Genomic DNA, 20955 nt, shown 5'->3' on the forward strand with positions numbered 1-20955 from the left:
TCCCAAAGTTGTAGTTCTCAGATAGATCTTTCTAACAAGATATTGTGCACATCAAACGGAGATCATATGCCAAAGTTACGACCCCGGGAAGTTGATGTACCAATTTACCCAAACGAGGCCCACAGTTTGGCGTTTCATCTTCTAGGGTTAGGTTTTTGGATTTTTAGGGCTTTCCATTATTTCTCAACAATAAATAGGCCTTCGAGCCTCATTGTAAGACAGTTCAGAGGCATGCAGCCGCCACATCTCTTCTCAAAGATAAGCTACCATCACCCTAGCTGGTTTATTTCCATTACTGTTTGTAAGCATATTTCATTATTTTACATTAAATAAATGAAGTATTATTTCTGCTGCATATCTGTGTTTATGGTTATCTCTGTAATTTGTTTCATCCCTGTTTAAATCTAGATCAGTGGTATCAGAGGGGTCTGCTTTTTCTCTGTTTTTCTTTGCATGTCCCCAACGAGGTCAGTATATAAGGAGTTAGGGCTTGAACTGGTCGAACCTTTGCAAGACCAGCCTCGCAAATCCTGATGGCCTCCCATGGCAGATGAGAAGAAAGATGAGGGGGTAGGAGATCCTATCAAAATCTTGCTCGAAGAAGCCCTTGAGCGATAAAGGAATGCTATGATGGATAGCTTTGCCCAGATCCTTCAGCGGCTACCCAGAAGCGACGCATCAGCTTCCAGCAGCTACTCTGGAAATGCCACGCCCTTTAAGGTACAAGTTAATTTTGAAATCCCCATATTCGAGCGTGAGATAGATGCAAATTCCGTAGATAAATGGTTAAATCTGCTAGAGGGTTATTTTTCTATTCATGAATTTTCGAGTCGAGAAAAGATTGTTTTTGCTCTTCTCAAAGCAGCCCCCCACATCAAGGACTGGTGGAAAACCTACTGCGAGCAAAAGGATGAAAATACCGGCTCACTATTTTTAGCCGCACCCACCTGGAATTCATTTTGGGATGCCATCAAGGAGCAGTACTACCCTGTCGGAAGCTATGAGGATCAATACATAAAGTGGACCACGCTGCGGCAGGGAAGGGACCAAGATGTGCCGGAGTTTACCAATCTTTTCCATACCCTTCGCACAAAGTTGGGTACAAAGGATTCAGTGCAACATTTGATACTAAAATACAGTGGCTGCCTGCACAAGTACATCTAGGAAGAAATAGAATTCCTGAACATCTCCTCGCTCGGCGTAGCATACCGATATGCCGTCAAGGTTAAGCAAAAGTTTAAACAAAAGAAGCGAGACTTTGGATCTGCAAATCCGAAGCAAGGGAAAGGTGCCCCTAAACCAAAAAACAAAGGACAAAGCCAAGGCGGGGCAACCCAAGACTACCCACCAAAGCTGCAAGCAAAGAACAGTGCCGCAAAGCCGAAAAGGGACACAGGGAAATGGTGTGAGTTCCATAAGAGCTCCACTCACAACACAAGTGAGTGTCGGCCAAGCAGTCACTAGTGGCTGAGCTAAAGGTTTCCGAATCAAATGCATGTTCCAACTCTGAGTTAGAACCCGACAAGGGGAATGACAAAGGGAAGCAGATTATCGATGCAGAGCCCAATGCCGCCGTTGCCACCACGAAGATACAGAAGGAGGAACCCGAAGATCTAGAGGAGGAGGAGCGTCTCTTCCATTTCTAGATGTGGGTAAAGGGCTCCCCGCTACAGTTCATTGTCGATAGTGGGAGCCAAAAGAACCTCATTTCGGCAGAGGTCATGAAGCAGTTGGGCCTACCGACCACAGCACATCCACAACCATACACCATTGGGTGGCTTCACCAAGGACGGGATCTTCGCGTGAACCAGCAGTGTCGCCTTCCATACAACATCAAGCCCTTCACGGATGAGGTATTATGTGACATTGCTCCCCTTGAAGTTTGTGATGTATTATTAGGACAACCATACTTGTGGAAGCGACATGCTGTGTATAAATCATGGCCCCATGTTGTTATTGTTACATTGGGAAATAAGTTGTACAGGATACCGGAGGTAGCACCGCTTACCGCCATCTCTTTGGTTACTGCAAAACAATGTAGTAAGCTCATTTCCAAAACCGGGAAATTTATTTTCCTGATGATACATCCTCAAGGAAAGAAGAAGATGGTGGCCACGACCTCAAGACAGGGCCCCTCTGCATGACAACTACATATGGACAAGGTCGTGGAGGAGTAGGAGGACATCTTCACCTCCCCCACAAGGGTTCCTCTGCACTGTCAGGCCAAGCACTCCATCGATCTGACCCTAGGTGCATCGATACGCAATGGACCAATCTATTGGCGCTCCATTCTGGAGAATGATGAAATCAAGAGGCATATTCAGGAGCTGTTGCAGAAAGGTCACATCCGCCCGAGTTCATCACCTTGGGGCAGCCCGATCGTGTTGGTACAAAAGAAGGATGGGACTTGGAGACTCTGTATTGACAATCGGGTGCTGAACAAGATCACTGTCCGTAATAGGTACCCGATCCCACGGATTGATGACCTCCTGGACCAACTAAAGGGGGGAAAATATTTCAGTAGGATCAATATGAAGTTAAGATATCACCAAGTACCAATCGAACCCTCTGATGCGTGGAAGACTGCCTTCAAAGCCAAGGAGGGCCTTTTCGAATGGTTGGTTATGCCTTTCGAATTGATGAATGCTCCTGCAACCTTCATGAGGCTAATGGATGACATCTTGCGGCCATTCACCAACTCATTTGTAGTGGTATAATTGGATGAAATTTTGATCTTCAGCCAAAGTTGGGAAGAGCACCTCCACCACATCCGACAGGTTCTCCAAACACTGCGGCAACACAAGCTATGTGCCAATTTGGAGAAATGTACTTTTGGCGTGACCCAAGTTCAGTATCTGGGATACATTATTGATGAATAGGGGTTGCATGTGGATCCAGCCAAGATCCAAGTCATTCAGGATTGGCCATCTCCAACCACTCTAACAGAGCTCCGTAGCTTTCTAGGTCTTGCCAACTTCTACCACAGGTTCGTGTTGGTGTTTTCTCATATCACTTGGCCCTTGATTCAAGTCACCAAGGGAGGAGCGAAAGAAAAATTCTTTTGTTCTGAATCTCAACAGAAGGAATTCATAGAATTGAAAGATTAACTCTACACGGCACCAGTGCTCATGTTACCAGATTTGCAACAACCATTTGAAGTCGAGTCAGATGCCTCTGACTATGCTATTGGGGCAGTCCTTGCTCAACACGGACATCTAGTGGCATATCACAACGAGACACTTTCAGACACAGTCTGGAAGTATCCCACTTATGACAAAGAGATGTATTCCATTGTGCAGGCCTGTCGACAATGGAAGCATTACATTTTTGGGAAGGAAACGGTTATCCACACAGAGCACTGACCTCTGCAGTTCATATAGACCCAAGGGAAATTGCAGAATGATCGCCATCAGAAGTGGTCTACATACCTGCAACAATTCCATTTCAATATCAAGTATAAGAAGGGAAGCACCAATAATGTTGCAGATTACCTCAATTGACCACCGATCATGGTGTTAACCACCGTGCTCAACTCTTGTGGGTACGAGACTTCTGATTGGCCACTTCTCTACAAAAGCGACCTAGAATTCGACCACACATACCAGACACTCTTGGAGGGTCGGCATGTTCCAGATTTTCACCTCCAGGATGCCCTGTTATGCTGCCTGGGTCACCTTTGTGTTCCTTCAAGCGAGCGTGCCAAGATGATTTGGGAAGCACACTACAGTCGGGCTACTGGGCATTTAGGGGTTGAGAAAATAGTCGCAGTACTACAAAAGTATTTCTATTGGCCGAATCTTCGACAGGATGTCAGGAAGTACATCAGATCATGTACTGCCTATGCCATTGCCAAATCGACCATCAAGAAGCAAGGCCTCTATACCCACTGCCTACCCCTAGTTGACCTTGGGAATCCATTTCCATGGATTACATGTCAGGCCTTCCTTCCACTAAGCATGGAAACGACTGTGTTTTTGTGGTCGTTGACAGGTTCTCAAAGATGGCCATTAGGGCGGCCTACAAGAAGAATATCACAACAGAAGCCACTGCTAAACTCTTCTTTGAACGAGTGTGGGTGCACTTTGGAATCCCACAATCTATCATCTCAGATCGAGACAGTCGGTTCCTCAGTACATTTTGGTCCAGTCTCTGGTCAATGCTAGACACCAAACTCACTAAGTCCACAGCCTTCCATCCTCAAACTGATGGCCAGACAGAGGTTGTCAACAGGATGATTGTAAACATTCTGCGCATGTACAACTCAAAGAATCCATGCACATGGGACGAGAGCCTCCCCTATGTTTAGCATAGCTACAACCGAGCTCTTCACAGCTCGACTGGCCATAGCCCTTTTCAGGTGGGCTTGGGATTCCAGCCACTATGCTCCATTGATGTGGCCATGCCACTTGTAGCTTCTCACACAGATTCGGCTCATGTTCAGTCCAAAATAGACAAGGCAACCAGCTTCGTTGAGCACATCCAACATATTCACCAGCAAGTCCATGACATTCTAGAGAAATCAATGCCAAGTACAAGCAGCGACATGATCAACATCGGGTGCCACACAAGTTTCAGGTGGGCGACAAAGTATGGTTGAATTTGCAAAAGGAACGCCTTACTAGAGCCTATCGGAAACTGAGACCACTCCGATATGGTCCTTACACCATTAATAAGGCTGTGGGAGACAATGCATTTGAGCTCAGCATTCCCCCATTCCTTGACCTGCACCCAATGTTCAATGTGGAACGCCTTCGGCCATACTATCCACCATTACTAGACACATCGGACATTGCAGAACAGCTCACACCCACAGAATTAAATCCAGATTGCATGGAACAAGCTGCAACTGATTGGATCATGGACACACATATCAAGAACACTCGCCAACAGAATATCCAACTGTATCGAGTTGTCAAAGCAGGCCAACTCCTTCACCAGGGCAAGTGGCTCACCAGGGACCAAGTTCAGCAGAAGTTTCCTCATCTCATGGAGTAACTCAAAGCAATGGGGACCATTGCTTCCTAAGGGGGGAGGAATGATCCAGGCGGACATTGGTGGCCACCTGCCAAGTCCACTTGGACCCCCACCATTGTTTCAGCTTTTTCAGTTTCCTTAATTGTAGCACAACTTACTATTTTTAGCAGTTTTTTAGGTCCTGAACTTCCGGAGCCGTTTTGAGGCCCTAAACGACGTTTTTTGGGAAAACTAGGAGCAACATGCATCCATGGACCAATGTTTCTCTTCCCAAAGTTCTAGTTCTCGAATAGATCTTTCTAACGAGATATTGTGCACATCAAACGAAGATCATATGCCAAAGTTACGACCCTGGGAAGTTGATGTACCAATTTACCCAAATGGGGCCCACAGTTTGGCGTTTCATCTTCTAGGGTTAGGTTTTTGGATGTTTAGGGCTTTCCATTGTTTCTCAACAATAAATAGGCCTTCGAGACTCATTGTAAGATAGTTCAAAGGCATGTAGTCGCCACATCTCTTCTCAGAGATAAGCTACCATCGCCCTAGCTGGTTTATTTCCATTACTATTTGTAAGCATATTTCAATATTTTTACATTAATGAAATGAAGTAATATTTCCGCTGCATATCTATGTTTATGGTTATCTCTGTAATTTGTTTCATTCCTGTTTAAATCGGGATCAAGTCTATTGCACAAGCTACAAGCTTGCCACTTTCAGGAGAGCATTGGTTTAAAAAGGAGTGGCTCAGGAAGAAGCGATGGCACCGTTCGTGGTTGACAAAAAGATTACAGTTGATTGGAGGAAGGGACTTCCATAGAGCACCATGATCGGAAGTGGCGAGACCTCCTGTTCATACTGCATAAATTCGTGATTGGAGAGGGACACTATATATTGGCATTCGTGTATCACCTTCGGTTGTTGCTGCACTTTGAGTCGGGAAAATTGATAAATTTTCCTTACTACCTGCTCAGGAGTCTTGAGAAAATAGTGAAGGGCGTGCAGAGTGAAAGTGCAAGCCAAGTTGCAAACAAGCTCTACCATCATGGGCTTATCACGATTCTGGTCAAGAAGAAGCTGGAAGAAAAAGGAGTAACTTGGGGAGCATTCTTGAAGAATTTTCAATCAAGGAGTGCAGAGAAGTCTTCTAGCACAAGTACAAGTAAGAAAAGGAAAGAAGAGACATCGTATGCTGCCGAGAACAAAGATGAAAGAACATCAGTGCAAAGTAGGGAAAACACTGTTGAAAATACTCCACCCTTGGCTAAGAAGAAAAAGACCAAAACCTCGGTGAGGAGGAAGATTGTCTCCCAAGGGATGAACCAATCGAGCTCTCCGATTATAATCGACGAATCACCCCAAGTTTCCCCTAAAGTTCATAATCTATCAGTGCTTGCAGATGCAACAACACACACTATGGAAGATAAAGAAAATGTGGAAGACGACGTATTTTTGTCAACTTTTGTCAGCATATTAAGGAAGAGAAAGACAAAACCGAGTATCGGTGAAGTCCAAACAGAGAGTCATGGGGATGAAGAAGAGCAGAATATAGAAACCCTCGATAATTTCAGTGAACCAGACATTGAAACCCTCAATGCTTTTGAGGAACGGGGCACTGAAACCCCTGTTGTTTTAAAAGAATGAGGTACTAAAGCCCCTACTATTTTAGAAAGATAGGGTATTGAGACCCCTGCTGGTCTGAATGGACAGGGTACTGAGTTCCCTGAGGAACTGGAAGAACAGGGCATTAAAAACCCTGAGGAGTTGAGTGCATAAGGTACTGAAACCCTTGGCACAAAGATTATGGAGGGCATCAAAACCCTCGTTGACAAGGAAACCCCGAGTGTAGAAACCCTTGCTGACGTCATAATGAATACATTTGTCGGCCTTGACCTTGACAATGATGGGACCTATTTCAAGTCCGTTGCAGAGAAGACATTTACACCTAAAGATCTTAGCATGACACCCTCTACTCTCTACCTCAATAGTCGAATAATAGAATTGGAGAAGCAAGTTCATGACCTCAAGGCTTTGAACCAAGTCATGAAGGAACAAAGTTGCTAGAATCAGAGTGAGGTGGAGCTACTTGCGGAGGTAAAAGGGCAGAAGCAGCAAGTAAAAGCATGGAAGTATCAGGCTTCCAAATGCTACAAACACCTCAAGAAGGTGACGAATCAACTGAGAAGAGCCCAAGGGAAAAAGCTGAAGATAGTGAAAGCAAGAATAAGCATTGAAGTTCAGGATTGAGAGCTGGCCACTCATTTTTTGAGGATTTTTTTACAGAAGGTAAAATGTTGTGTGAGGACACACAACAACTTAGGGATGGGAGGATGTTGGTGTCCCAAATTGCCCTATTTTTACCCCATTTCTATAAACAGTAGCCTCTATTTTATCTCAACTTAAACCTATCTTCCCCGCACTAGTCCAAGATAACTACCTATTCCTGCATATGCTTCATATTTTACATTAAGATTTATTAAAGTGCTTTATTAATCATTTTTACATAGATTTCATGCCTATTAAGTACCTCTTGTAACTTATGATAATTTCCTAGAAGTAATTGAGGAACATAGTGCTAATTATGAGTTAGTATGATCAGTGCAGGAAGATTCCTGCACTGCCACGATGATTGGTCTGAGATTTCCGTGAGCTGAATCTTTCCACGTAGATGTTTTGATCCATGACTCCGAGTTTAGTTTCTGATTAACTAAAGATGGATATTGGTGGCGCACAATCAGGGATGTTTGCCAAGGATGGTCTACGGTCAGCGAAGTACACATTCCATTATAATTGTTAGCCGATTTTATAATGTTCGGTCGTTAGTCTATTTGGCCGAAAGGCCTAAATAAGAAAATGACTGTAATTAGTGGAATACGGCTTAGGCCGAACGAATGTATAAAATATAGATTGTAGGTAGAACTAGCTAGTGATCCTTACACTGTAATTTCATTTTCTATGTAATCTGGTATCGCCCTCGGCTCTAGGCTAGACTCGCACTACTATGTACATTTGTTGATCAAGTAAAACAAGGAATCTGCCATGTTATTCATGCACTGCGTTTAATTTATCTTTGATGCGTACTTGAGTGCTGGATCTTTTCATTTTTTAAACGGGAAACGAGCTGGTCGGCTAGGGCCCAGCCAACCCAGCTCATTTACCCTCGTGCTTTCGTTATTCGTAAAGATTGTGTGGATATTTCCCTTTGCAGTTGCGTGGTGTGAACAATTTTATATTTATTTCTGAAGTTATTATTTAAATCTATTTCGGAGTTAAGTGTGAAACGGATCTGTGGCTTGGGAGTTAATTGAGTTATTTATTTTCTGTAATTCCTTTCTCGCATTTCTTTACTCACAGTTCTTGTCTCGATTTGCTTCTACTTGGATCGTGCAGGAACCCCTTTTCCTGTACCAGTGCATGTGATTTCCTGCACTCCGGTTCAGTCATTTATTTTACAGCGAACATTGCATTTCTTTCCCTGATTATCATTTCAGTTATTCTTGCAAGCAAACGGACTGCTAATTTCATTAATTGGCTTTACCATTAAAAGTATATTTCTAAAGGATCTGAGAACAATTGCATGAATTTATCATAGACATGTTATACTTGCATTTTATTCTTTACGACCAAGGAACAGAAACACTTTAAGTGGATTTCCAAAGTTAGATGATACATGCAGATCACTTAGACTACTGCTTTGATTACTTCGAGTTGCTTTCATTTCAAGAAGTTTACTTCCTTTGCAAGATTTAATTAATTAAAGCATTTTTTTTCCATAGATAATTTATCTTAGAATTTCGTTTGCAATTGAAATTCTTTTTCAACACGTCTTTCAATCTTTTCAAAAGTAAATTAGAAACTTGGTGAAGGAAACTCTGCCTCGATGCAAGAGCTGGTCTCTTGTCACAGAAACAGAGTGCTCTCTCCACAAAGACATAAATCTTCAGTAAGGGAGGTAAAATATACTTTTACATGGAGGCACTGTACCTGCACTAATGCAAGCACACGACAATAGTACAAGAACAGGTTGTTTGTGTAGAAGGAAGATCAAGAGGAAAACAGATCTCTACATGGGCCCACTTGTCAGACTGTTAGCTATCTATCTAAAGATAAACATAGAATTTCCTTCTAGCATTTAAGATTGCTTCAGTTGTGTGAAAGCTCCTTTAGTTGATTTACTTGCAAATTGTTCTTTTATATTCTAGCACTAGAGTTGCTTTGGTGTCATTTGCCTTTAAGATTGTTTTCTATCTGATTCTGCAAAGATTTTCTTTAAGAAGTAGGATTAAGAATAGGAAAATTTCATACCATTTCTGGCATTTCCTGTGCTTCGTGTCTAAGTTTACAAAGCCCCCAGGTTGACAATTAAGTGTTGAGGAGTTTGCTTAAGTGCAATTCCTACACCCAATACACAGGTTGCAATAGGGTGATAGTATGGGTATAGGTGAAAGTGCAGGTATAGGTGAAAGTACAAGTACAGTTAGTGGTACAGGTGCATAGGGCATGGACTATCATCTTACAACAAATTTATTGGTCAAGTTTCGAGATAGGATATATGTACCAGATAACAGTGAACTTAGGATGCTGATCTTGAGGGAGTTTTATCCGAAACCATATTCAGGTCACCCGGGTTATCAGAAGACACTAACAGTGGTGAAGAAATATTATTATTGGCCAAATTTGAAGAGTGATGTAGCAAAGTTTGTGGCTAGATGCTTTGATTCTTAGGGAGTGAAGATAGAGTGTAAACATCTAGGTGGACTGTTACAGCCGATTATGATTCCAGAATGGAAATGGGAGGTCATTTCCACGGACTTCATCACAGGGTTGCCGAAGAGAGTGAAGCAGCATGATTCCATCATGGTAATTGTGGATAGGTTATCATGAGATATGAAGCCACTCGATGGTGTATGGTTTTGGATGTGCTGTGGTCGGTAAGCCCACCTGCTTCATGACCTCTGCTGAAATGAGGTTATTTTGGCTCCTGCTATTGACAATGAACTGTAGCGAGGAACCCTTTACTCACATTTGGGAGTGGAAGAGGTGCTCCTCCTCCTCTAGATCTTCGGGTTCCTCCTTCTAGATCTTCATGCTGGAAACAGTGGCATTGGGCTCCACATCGATAATCTGGTTCCCTTTGTCATTCCCCTTGTCGGTTTCTGACTCAAAGTTGGAACATGCATATGATTCTGAAGCCTTTAACTTGGCCACCAGTGACTGCTTGGCCCGACACTCACTTGTGTTGTGAGTGGAGCTCTTACGGAACTCACACCACTTTCCCGTGTAATTCTTTGGCTTCGCGACGTTGTTCTTTGCTTGTGGCTTTGGCAGGTTGTCCTGGGCCACCCTGCCTTGGATTTTTCCATTGTTCTGTGGTTTGGGGGCACCTTTCGCTTGCTTCAGATTCGCAGATCCAAAGTCTCGCTTCTTATGTTTAAACTTTTGCTTGATATTAACGACATATTGGTATTTCGTGCCGAGCGAGGAGATGTCCAAGAATTCCATCTCGTCCTGGATGTACCTATGCAGGCAACCGCTGTTCTTGAGAACCAAATGCTTCTTAGAATCCTTGATACCCAACTTCGTGCAAAGGTTATGAAAAACATTGGTAAACTCCAGCACATCTTGGTCCCTTCCCTGTCGCAGCGTTGTCCACTTTATGTATTTATCCTCATAGCGTCCGACAAGGTAGTACTGCTCCTGGATAGCATCCCGGAACGAATTCCAAGTGGGTGTGGCTGAAAATAGTGAGTCCATACTTTCATCCTTCTACTCACAATAGGTTTCCCACCAGTCCTTGACATGGGGGGCTGCTTTGAGAAGTGAAAAAGTGATCATTTCCTGGCTGAAAAATCATTAACGGAAAAATATCATTTTAGCAGATTTAACCATTTATCTACGACATTTGCATCTATCTAACCCTCAAATATGGGAATGCCAAGGTTAACTTGTACCTTAAAGGCTGTGGCGCTTCCAAAGTAGCTTCTAGAAGTAGATACGTCATCCTTGGGTGACCACTAAAGGATCTAGGCAAAGTTGTCCATCATCGTGTTCCTTTGTCACTCGAAGGCTTCTTCAAGTAAGATTTTGATAGGATCTCCTACCCCTTCATCTTTGTTTTCATCCACCATGGGAGGCCATCGAGATTTGCGAGGTTGGTCTTGCAAAGGTTTGACCAGTTCAAGCCCTAACTCCTTATATATCGACCTCGTTGGGGACATGCAAAGAAAAACAAAGAAAGAGTAGACTGCTCTGATACCACTGATCCAGATTTAAATAGGAACACAACAAATTATAGATATAACCATAAATACAAAGATGCAGTAGAAATAAAACTTCACTTCATTAATATAAAATATTAAAATATGCTTACAAACATAATGGAAATAAGACTAGCTCGGGTGATGGTAGCCTATCTCTGAGAAGAGATGTGGTGGCTACATGCCTCTGAATTGTGTTACAATGAGGCTCAAAGGCCTATTTATTGTTGAGAAGCAATGGAAAACCCTAAAAATCCAAAAACGTAACCCTAGGAGATGAAGAACCAAACTATGGGCCCTGTTTCGGTAAATTGGTACATTAGCTTCCCAGGGTCGTAACTTTGACATACGATCTTCATTTGATGCGCACAATACCTCATCAAAAAACGTCGTTTAGGGCCTCAAAATGGCTCCGGAAGTTCAGGACCTGAAAAACTACCAAAAATAGTAAATTGTGCTACAAATAAGGAAACTGAAAAACTGGAAAAAACAATAGTGGTGGTCTAAGTGGCATAGGCGAGTGCCCACCAATATCCACCTTGATCATTGTCCTTGAGCACAGCTTATCATCTGCAAACAGATGGACAGACAGATAGGGTCAACAGGATATTGGAGGACATGTTGAGGATGTATGTGATACATCAACAATGGAAGTGGGAAGAGTATCTCCCTTTGCTAGAGCTTTCATACAAAAATGATTATTAGGAGTCATTGATGTTGAGTCCTTTTGAGGCATTGTATAGGCAGAGTTGTAACACTCCTATCAGTTGGAGTGATCTGGTTAGAAGTGTATTTATTGGACCAGATATGTTGGCAGACATGGAACAGGAGATGCAAGTGATCAAGAAGAATCTAAAGGAAACATAGGATAGACAGAGTTTCGCAGACATGAACAGGTTGTTCAAGGAGTTCCAGGTTGGAGAAAAAGTGAACTTGTGCATCAAACTAAAGAAGAGCTCCTTGCAGATTGGCTCATGTGCCAAGTTGGCACTACGGTTTTGTTGACCCTTCAGTATCATTGAGAGGATTTGGCCAGTAGCCTATCGACTTTGACTGCCTCCGACAGTGAAAGCCCATAATGTTTTCCATGTATCATTTCTTAAGAAGTATGTGAAAGATGTTGATCATGTGATTGACTACTCTGTATTGTAGGTGGAACCAGATGGAGAATTCAAACTAGAGCCTCAGTGTATATTGCAAAAAAAGGTGCTCATGCTTCGTAGTCAAGCAATTAAGTAAGTTAAAGTGCAATGGAAGCACTTTAGGCCTGATGAAGCTACATGGGGTATGGCGAGTTAGATGTGGACAATGTATCGTTCCTTGTTTTTCGGTTGAGGCAAAGAAACTTGACATGGTGGTTTGGTATTTTCTTATGGTGGTTTAGTATTTTATTATGGTGGTTTGGTATTTTCTTATGGTAGTTTGGTATATGCTTTATGGTGGTTCAATATATGCTTTATGATGGTTTGATATATTCTATATGATGTTTTGATATGTGCTTAGATATGATGATTAGTATATGTTTGATATATGTTTAGGGTATATGATTTGGCGTATGTTTTGGTATCTATATTTATGGTGATGTTTCTATATAAACCCTTGTGTATGGATGTAAATACCGTGACGAGTTGTGTTATAAAGCTCCACTATGTGGTATAGGTGTCATGTCATTATGGTTATGTCATCATGTGGTTATGTTATCATGATGTTATGTGGATTGGCGCTCGGCAAGATAATCATTGTAAATACCATAATGAGCTGTGATATAAAGCTCCACTATACAGTATGTTGTCATGTTGTCATGACGTTTTGATTTGAGCAGGTCTTTCATTGTAAATACTGCATCGAACTATGTTATAAAGCTCCATAAGCAGTATGTCTTCTTTCAATAGGTTGCTTAGGTATTGGAGTGATTGAACACTGAGGAAGGTGTCCCCTAAGGGGGAGGGTTTTGTAATAGCCCTGGTGAAAATTCCATGTAACAAAAGTTAAAAGAAATAACTACGGATGAATGGGACATGTATTCCAAGCTAAATGTTTGGCAAGACATCCTAGAGAGTGTTCATTTAGTTGTTTATGACTAAGTAAATTGGTAAAGGAAATGGATAAGGCTTTGGAAAGGAAAAATAACATTTTTGTCACATTTAATTATGAAAATAATGGAAATTAGGAGAAAAGGAAGGTGAAAGGTCACATGTTTCATGTGAGGAGGAAAATGAAGGAAATAATGGAAAATGAAGAAAATATAAGCCTCATTCATAAAAAGGTTTCTAAGGATCAGTTGGTAACCTTTTGCCAGTTTAGCTTTGGAGTTATTTCATTATTGTCTCTCTTTCATACTCTTGGACACTCAGAGTTTTCTGAGAGCACTTTGGCATTAGAGGAAGAAAGGAAAAGAAGGTAAGAGGAAGAAAAGATCAAGTAGGGAAAGGCAAGATCAACCAGCTACAACAAGCTTCATTGCAGGTATCGACTTGCATGTGTATTTTCCTTGCTAGAATGAGCATGCATGGGATTGCATGTGTTTATTTTCTACAATGGTATGGGTTTTGCTAGGTGTGACATTATTTTCAGCCTATCCTTGCCATTTCCTGATTGCTTTGATGAGATGGGTTCTCTCATTTGATTTGTGTGGGATGGTCGGATTGGATTTGAAGTTGAGTGGGGTGGATATCCTAATTGACAAGCACATGGTGTAGTGGTCCCTGAACTGGACTGAGGACGCACAGAGCCACTGTCCTAGTAACCCCTTAACCAAACTATGGGTTGCGGTAAAGCTAGATTGTGTGCCTTGATGGGCCTAGGAATCCTTGTCGGTGAATGGCGGGATATACGGTAAAGCCAAGAGGTGGATTTTGTCTTCGTTGGGCCTAGTGATTCCAGGATGGAATGCATGATAAAGCCTGGAGAGTATGTCTCAGTGTAGGGCCTAAGGATCCATGGATAAGACTGCGGATGCATGGTAAAGCCTAAGAGACTACGAGACACTCAAATTCCTCATGGTGTAGGTGGAGAGCTCCGTGGCATCCACATTGATTGGTGTTTTTGATGTGTTCTATGAGTCCCAAATTCATGCTTAGAATATCGCACAAGGGTGATTGGCTGAAGAGAGACTTGGCTCAGCCAATCTATGGTCAGGTGGAACGTGGTAGTCCCATCTCCGGTTGGTTCATTGTATTCATTAATAAGAAATTCATTTCCTTGATTTTCATTTGTAAATGTACTGGTGTATATATGGATTTTGATGGTTGATACGTTTATTGTATTTTTGTTCCTATTATGTTGGTTAGATGTATATTTTGTGACAGTAGCTATGTATGGCTCTCAACATGTTTTTACCTCTATTTGAATGGATATTGTATCTATGACCTAATAAGTGATAAGGCAACAAATGACATGAGGAAACAATGGTTCATGGTGATTCTCAGATAAGTATGAGATCCCTACACTTAATTCTATTGTTTACACCTGTAGGTTACATGTTGACAACATGTTTCATGAAATGCCTGTCATGTCTAGTAGGGGTTTGGTTAACGTCTTGATAACTATTTAATTTTGCATCATTGTTTCCCTGTACTTTACTTGATTATGAGCTTTCATTCCATTCTGGGCAGTGGTTTGGGCTTTGGGCGTGAAAAATGGCTTAAATTCCGGGGTTATTAGCACAAATCTAGCAACTTTAGTCCATAGTCGCTGGCAAGCATGCCTATGAGTGCGACTTTAGGTCTGTAGTCACTGCCTTTCCCATAGCATGAGAGCGAATATGGCCTTAGAGGTCTAGAACAATTGTGGGACATAGGGACAGGTTGTCTGAGTGGCTGACTTGTCTCCTAAGGGTTTTGTTGATGATGTTGGATGATTGTGTTTGGTGTTCCATCGATTCCACTTCCTTAAGGTTACCTAGGAGGTCGAATCTAATCATAGTAGCCTCTTCTCTCATGTTTACCTCGGTTGGCATGGTTACTTGTGTGGATGTGGGAGGAGGGTGTTACACCTACAAACATGAAGAAAACAACAAAATGTTCTATGAGCAGGGAAGTTTGAATGTATACTATAATATGAATATGTAGACTGAACTTGTGTTTGCAGGTGAACCAGATATGCATATAGATATGTCATTATGATTTAACCATTGAAGTTTTTGATGTAAGAATTTGATTAGATTTGGTTGATTGATATACATGAGAAGTGTTTGGAGTTTTGACATGATAATGACTTATAACTTTGACTTTATGATTGAGATATGTTCTGGAATATAGACCTCACTATGATAGAAAATTTGGAATTTGATGTAAAAACCTTAGTGAAAATTCCATGTAATAAAGTTAATAAATGCAAAATAATCACTATGGTCATTGGACATGTATTCCAAGTTGAATGTTGGGAAACAACACAGTGATGGGTATCACTTGTGGTTAATTAATGGCTATGGAAATTGGAAAAGGAAATGGAAAATGATTTGGAGAGGCATGAGGCATTAATTGGCATTTTATTTATGAAAATAATGGCAACTAGGAGAGAAGGAAGGTGAAGGGTCACATCTTTCATGTGAGGACGTAAATGAAGGAGAAAATAATGGAAAATGAAAAAAATAGAGGTCTCATTAATAAAAAGGCTTCTGAGGATTAGTTGGGAGACTTTTTTTAGTTCATTTTTGGAGTTCTCTCTCTTTTCTCTCTCTTTCATACTCTTGGACACTTAGAGTTTTCTTGGAGCACTCTTAGATGAGTGTGGCATACTTGGAGTTTTGGAGCAAGAAGGAAAAGGAAGAGTAGGAAAGCACAAGAGGACATCGATATCAACAACTAAAATGGGTTCTTCTTGCAGGTACCAAGTTGCATGTATTATTTCCTTGCTAGTTTTGGCATGCATGGCATATGTATGTGGTTTCTTGGTTATGAGATGTCATTGGCATGGAGGAATGCCTAGATTGACAGTGGATTTTATTTGCCTTCCCATTTCCTGGATAGCTATGGTGTTGTGGGTTTCTTTCCTTTTGTTTTCTGGTTGATTCTTGTTAACCACTCCATGTCAACAAATCCATAGCATACACCCCTTTTTTTTCGCCCAAGGGATCTACCATGTTCAAGTATTTGTATCATTCATAATTCATCATCAGTCAACAGTGTGTTAAAGATGTTAACCCATTCTACAAGGTTATAATGTAAATGATCTTAGTAATACCATCTTGTATGTAAAAACCTAGGTAAGAATAGTATTTTGGTGATGATTTCTATCCTAGGAGGTTTTTTGTCTGACTGATTCATCTGTCTCTAGACACAAATGATCAATAGAGTTTTTTTGGTCCAACCTCACCCCAAAGCTAGGGTGGATTTTGTCATCAAGATATTAAGCGAGTCCAAGTGTTTTCTATTGATTCCTTGTAAAAGTAATTTGGGAATAATCCTAGCTAATTGGATAGATTATTCTATTACAAATTACTTGGTTTAATAGATCATATTTTGAGTCACAAAATTGGGTAGATATTTGAGGGTCTATAACGAACGGGTGTTCCCCCTTCATGTATTAAATTGTAATATATTGATGTAAAGAATATTTAGTGCATGGTCCCTCATAATTAGACACTATGGCTAAATATTAGAAGGTTAGAAAAATTATTAATCCCCTCATAATTCAATTAATTATATTTTGTGGCTAATTTACATTAAAATCCTAAGCCATAAATTTAATTAATTTTGTGTCATAGGTAAAATTAAATTCTCCAAAGCTAAATTTCATGGGTTCTAAAAGAAATAATTTTTGGAGGTCCCGACCAAGGGAATATTGAGGAAATCAAGAAATTTTGGACCCTTGGGCCTTGGTGGTTAAGTCAAAGACAATCGTTTGAGGAAATTAACTCAAAATAATTATTTTTGAGTTAATTAAAAATCAATTAAATGAAAAAATCAATTTTTCCAAAAAAAAATAGAAAAAATCGACGGTGATGATTAATGGTTAATTAAATCTTTATGAAAGATCGAGATTAATTTCACAGGGATCAAGCCAACTAGCCATTTGAGAATTAATCTATAAATTAGGAGTCATTTGTCAGTTGAAGAGATCTGATCATTGAATCATGTACTAGCTTGTGAATCTCTTGTAAAATTTCTCTGGAATAATACAACACAAAGTCTTTGGGGTCTTACTTGATGAGACTATTCCTCTCTGGTATCATATGGTAACGTGTGTTTAAATTTTTGTTGATCGTACTCATAAGCTATTGGTTAATATCTCTTGTAGATCAATCTATTGCACACATATCTTGCTTAAATTGTTGGGTTTTAAGATAACATTAAGATTTTTATTCGATTAGCAGTTATCTCCAATCCTTGAAGATTTAATCATTTTTTATACCTCTATTAATTTGACAGCTTATATTTTAAGTGTGCAGAAGTCATATTTATTAAGATATTTTGGGTGTTTGAGGAAGTTCTCAGTTGGACCAGCCGACTCCCAAAACTTGATATCTGGAGAGCCTACCGGATTAAAACTCTGAGATTATCTAACGAAATATATTTTTGCAGGGATTTTCTAGGCTAGTACCTAAAATTTAAAAATTATTTACGTTCATCATATTGTGCTTAATAGATAGATCTGACTGGCAGGAGTCTAAAATCTTTAAATCTAGGAGTGGAATCAGACTCATACTCCTCAGATATGAAATATTTGTAATTTTAATTGTATAAACATTTATAATTTTTAGATTTGATCTTATAATTTGGGGTTTTAAGTTCAAATTTTTATATATTTGTATGGGGTTTCTGGGTTTCTGGCTGTTGTTTGTGCAGTTATAGATCTAAAGGTTTTTCAAGGAGAATTTTCAAGATATGAGATAGATCTAGGCCCTGGAGGGCAAGATCTTGTCTCATAAACAATTTGTTTGCAAGGAAGGTTCATATCTGAGGTTTTTCTGAGAAATTGTTTTTAAGAAGAAATATAACAGTTTGAAATTTCATTTTTTGGGAAATTTTTAAGGCCCTTGGGCTACAATTTTTTATCGTTTTCGCTACCTTGAAGCTTCAGCTTTTTCCCCCTCTTTTCCTACTCCATTGCATTTCAAAACCTTTCAAATTTTGTTGCTAAATCCCTTCGTTTTCCTTCTTCACATCCTTTCTAATTCGTTAATCCCTGCACATCCCTCCTTCCACGCTTTCCCTCAACCCTTATTTCCATGTGTTCTATTTTATCGCACATGAGCCTATCTCTTTAGCTAAGTTGACTTTCCTCACTTTGCTGCCTTAAATCCCTGTTGTGCCTGCTATTCCCATTCACTTCCCTTCTCTACCTGTGTGAGGCTCTCTACCCATGACCCTCATTTCTCCCTTCCTCCACGTCGTCTTCCTCTCCATTCACATACCCTTCCTTCTCCTCTGGGTTAGCTCCCTTCTTCTTTCTCGCTGCTCCAACCTGCATACAAACTCTCTTCCATAGTGTTTCCTCTCCCTCACCCTCAATTGCCTCTTTCAACTTGTTTCATTTTGATTTTAGGGTTAGCTTTAGGCACATGAAGAAATAAAAAAACAATGTTCCTTTAAATGCATAAATTCGACTCACATTTCAATATTTTTTTGGGTTTGGGCTTTATTAAACATTTGATTTAATTTTTTTTTAAGTAGATTTTGGCCCATAATTTTTTTTTTTTTTACTTTCTCCACATTAAATTTATTTTGCTACTTTCAAAAAAATTTCAAATTCACAAACATTATTACATTTAAATTTTAAGGATTTTTAAGAGTGACATAAATTTGATTCAAAAATCTAAGTCCTTTTGAGTTTATGTGATAATGGTTTTGGGGCCCACTAATTTAAAAAAAAAAAAAATTGTGGCAATTTTTTTTTCTATAGTGAGTGAAGTTTAAATTTTTAAAATATCTGAGTTTGACTATAGGAAAAAAAAATATTTTCTCGATTGGAGTTACTTAAGAAAATAATTTTAATTCCGGAATTTCTTGAAGTGTTAATTTGATTAGCATTTGAATTTCATGGTTTTTACTTGGTAATTAATTTTCAAAATTTAAGTGCTTAAGTCTTTTGCATGCTAAGTTTCATGATCATTGGCATTGGATTTTAAATATCTTTAATCACTCTAAGTGTGGGTTTATTTACTTGAATTATTGGACATTTCTTACATATTTAATCTTTGAGAAATTTTCAAGTAATTGTTGAATACTCTATCATGGACTTGTGGAAATTTGTATATCTTTCAAGTATTTTGAGCATCTATATAATTGACATTATCTTGAGGGTGATATTGAAGAATTGTGAATAAATTGTTGTTCTCTTTGAGCTATAATTGCATTGGAAAGAAATTAGATGAATGGAAGTGATAATCTTGTGATTAGCATTACACTGTGATATTTTAAGCATATTTCAACAATTGTCTAGTGAAGTGAATATTTATTTTGGTGATTAAAGGCTTTGGCATATAACTCAGAAATAAATCGTGACATAAGTACTTTCAATCCTTGATATAGCTTCATCTCACACCATCTTCTACTCATCTCGTGCATTTTCATATTAAGTTAGCCTTGAATAATTAAAATTTACTTCCAAGCATAAGCTTGGTCGATAGAAAGATAGGTACCCATCCATCTTTGCTTGAGAATCCTGGTTTTAATAGTACTTAAAATGGTGACCTTGCAGTCGTCAGAGCCACAAATCTCTACAACATCAAAAGCACCGAGTACGTTAGATTTTCAGGAGAGGTATCATTAATGACACCTTAGTGTGCTTCAGCGTATCTTCTCTCTGCCACTTACTATGAAATCAGGCTCGATATAGAAAGGATTGAAGGGTTTAAATTTAGATAGGAATTCAAGTAAAATTAACTAAGATTCCTGCATCTCACATTAGTTTTAGGATCTGCATTTCATATAATATAGTTATTCATCCAGGAAACAGTTGTTCATCAATTATTTGGTCCTAACTTTCCTAGCAAGATAGTTGACTCCATAAGGCACTGATATCAATCATCTAAATTTAATTGAATCCTATAAGTCTTGCTAAATCTAAAACAAGGACTTGGTTTCTTATCTGTGCCTCCTGAACTGGTTGGTTCCCAACTAGTTCTCCTTCATTCCATTTTCGTAGGGTCTACCCCCCTTAGATTTCATTTAGGGGACATCTTAAACGAAGATATTGGGGATTAGAGGAAAACCCCTGGTCTGAGTCATTTCCGTGGTGCCTAGACATTATGTGCGACAACAATTCTCATGTTCCTTTGGTTCTGTGTTGAGTTACTAGTTCCTGGAAGCCTTGGTTGGACAAATGCTTTGGAAGCCCTGTAAAAACTTGGGTTGAGTTACTAGTTCTAGAAAACCTTGGTTGGAACAAACACTCTAGAGCCCTGGAAAGCTAGGGTAGAGACCAATCTGGTGATGGTTAGTGATGTCTAACTGTGAGGTGGAATCACTAGTAGAGGGTTGAGGTGGTTTGGCCTCTGAAAGCCCTGGTTTTGTTTTTTTGGGTGCTTTCCATGAGATCCCACATTCATGCTTGGAATATGGCACAGGAGTGACTCGCAGAAAGAGAGATTTGCTTCCATCTAGTCTATGGTCGACTGGTTCATGGAAGTCCCATACCTAATTACATTTTTCATATGTTGATAAGAGCTTATTTAATTTTGTATTTGATGGGTATATATACTTGTTTATATGTGGTATTTAAGGTTGTTATATCCTTGTTATTTCTTTTGGTTATATGTTGGTTATGAGCATGTTTTATGACA

Source organism: Pinus tabuliformis, chromosome 8, assembly GCF_031772625.1.
Source record: "Pinus tabuliformis cultivar Carrire ecotype Pingquan chromosome 8, CPIR1, whole genome shotgun sequence".
Classification (NCBI taxonomy): Eukaryota; Viridiplantae; Streptophyta; class Pinopsida; order Pinales; family Pinaceae; genus Pinus; species Pinus tabuliformis.